Source organism: Pinus tabuliformis, chromosome 5_2 (genome assembly GCF_031772625.1).
Source record: "Pinus tabuliformis cultivar Carrire ecotype Pingquan chromosome 5_2, CPIR1, whole genome shotgun sequence".
Classification (NCBI taxonomy): Eukaryota; Viridiplantae; Streptophyta; class Pinopsida; order Pinales; family Pinaceae; genus Pinus; species Pinus tabuliformis.
In genome coordinates this window covers 605,082,138-605,084,472 of record NC_142306.1, presented here as the reverse complement: position 1 = coordinate 605,084,472, position 2,335 = coordinate 605,082,138, and the positions used below count along the sequence as shown (strand labels likewise).

Genomic DNA, 2,335 nt, shown 5'->3' with positions numbered 1-2,335 from the left:
ATGGAAGGCGGGGTCGTCTTTGAAGCTATGCAAAACCCACTGGATCGCCTGAACACTGGAAAGATGGAACATGGTTGCGCCCATTACAGGAGACGATGTCGGATTTGGGCCCCTTGTTGCAATGAGATCTATGCTTGTAAGCAATGTCACAATGAATCCATGAGCCATTTAAAGGACCCCTTGTTGCGCCATGAGCTCCCAAGATACAAAGTTGAATGGGTTATTTGTTCTCTCTGTGACCCAGAAAAATGTCAAGCAAATTTGCGAAAACTGTGGTGTTAAAATGGGGGATTATTTCTATTCAACGTGCAAGTTCTTTGATGATGATATCTCAAAGAAATAATATCATTGTGATGATTGTGGCATATGCAGGGTAGGAGGACGGGATAATTTTTTTTTCCATTGCCAGAAATGTGGTTGTTTCTATACGGTTAGTTTGCAGAAGGGCCAACCTTGCGTAGAGAACTCAATGCGCCACAACTGTCCAATTTGTTTTGAGTATCTTTTTTATTCTTTAAAAGCAATAATTGTTCTGCGTTGTGGTCATACAATGCATGGGGAAGCTTTGGCTGTAAATTTTCCTTTGCAGCTCCATCATATGCCTGATGAGAGTGTGAATACAAGTAATCATCAAGATCGGCTTTTAAGAATGGTCAAAAGCTTGTCTCCAAATGTGGTAACGTTGGTGGAGCAAGAAGCCAACACTAATACTGCACCTTTCGTTCCCAGGTTCATGGAGACTTTGAGTTATTACACTGCTATGTTTGAATCTTTGGATGTAACTTTGCCAAGGGATAGCAAAGAGCGTGTCAGCGTGGAGCAGCACTGCCTAGCACGTGATATGGTGAATGTTATTGCCTGTGAAGGTGATGAAAGAGTAGAGAGGCATGAGCTTTTTGGTAAGTGAAGGTCCCGTCTGACTATGGCTGGCTTTAAATCTTACCCGTTGAGTGCACATGTTAACTCCACTATCAAGTTTGTCTTGAACTCCTATAATGAAAATTACAAAACAATTAAAAAATAAAAGTAAAAAAAAAAAATCAAAACAATGCAAAACATTTTTTTTAGATTTGATTTAATTATGTTTTATTTTTGTCTAGTTTTAAGAACCATACAAAACAGATATTAGTTTTAAAGTTTTTAATTCAAAAAAAATATAAAAAATAAAAAACAAATTAAAAAATTTTCAAAAAATTGCAAATGGACATTTCATAACAACTGAAAACATTTTATGCTAACGTGTCTTGTTGGAGTTGGGAACGAGCGCGCAAAGGCAACAGGTAAAAAAAATTCATTTCATTTTATTTTGATTGCTAAGCATTCATACTCATTCTTGCATTTTATATCTTTCGAAGAGCTCTTAAAGTTTTCATGCAGGATTTGTACTAAGCTTAACAGGTGCGCGAAGATCCAAGTTCATGCAGATGTGATCTCGAGAAATCACATTCATCATTGAAAGCTTGAAGGAGTTAATTAAATATGTCGTGACATTTGTCGCTACACATAAATCTTTTGCATCATGATATGTTTACCCACACTTCTCCTTCAAAGCATCATCAGCCATTCATGTTAAAGTCCATTGATTCATTGCCTTATCCATCATGACTTCATACATGTCTACTTTTCTGAGTCGCATACATTTTTACCTTCTTTTCAGTTCATCCTTTTTGCCTCATGAATAAACCATCCATCTCTCTACATTGCCTTGCTTTCCTTGCCATAAAAACTGTTTGGCCATAACATCTTGTATCTATAGTCCTACCAATCATTTGTACGAACTCGCGTTGACTGATGTGGGATTCCTTAAGGCCCACCTTTCAACAAGTCTTGACCCATCGACCTCAGCACCTTATCTGGGATAAAGACTAGAGTCATTATTAGTACCTTGAGGCTTGCATGCCTTAATGGCAAGTCTTCTCGCCAACGAACAATGGGAATACATTAATGTCCCTTGTTTGTTGGATCTTGCAAGTGGATCGACATCAGCTCATTCATTCATTCGCACTTCGCAAGATGTACTTGGGTACCTTGGCACTCATTGACATTAATGGTGAGTTTTCCTCGCATTGGTTAACGACATTCATCAATGGTCGATAATCCAATGACTTCTTTCCATGTTCGACATCGACACATTCATTCACATGGAAAGAATTGTGCCACGATATGGGACGAGATGAAGACTATATGATTCAAGAGAAGATTCAACAGGTTCAGTAATAGTAATAAAAGATCCACATTCGCAACTTCATCCATCATATATGCAACCAAGACACAGATCACATTCTTGTATTCTTCATTCCATGATTCAACAGCAGAAGCTACACTTTTCTACATA

General features: G+C 37.9%; 1 pseudogene; it reads left to right on the top strand.

The window, feature by feature from the left end:
- LOC149160459 (E3 ubiquitin-protein ligase MIEL1 pseudogene) lies at window positions 1–1,024 on the top strand (annotated as a pseudogene).
- Window positions 1,025–2,335: the final 1,311 nt, after the last annotated feature.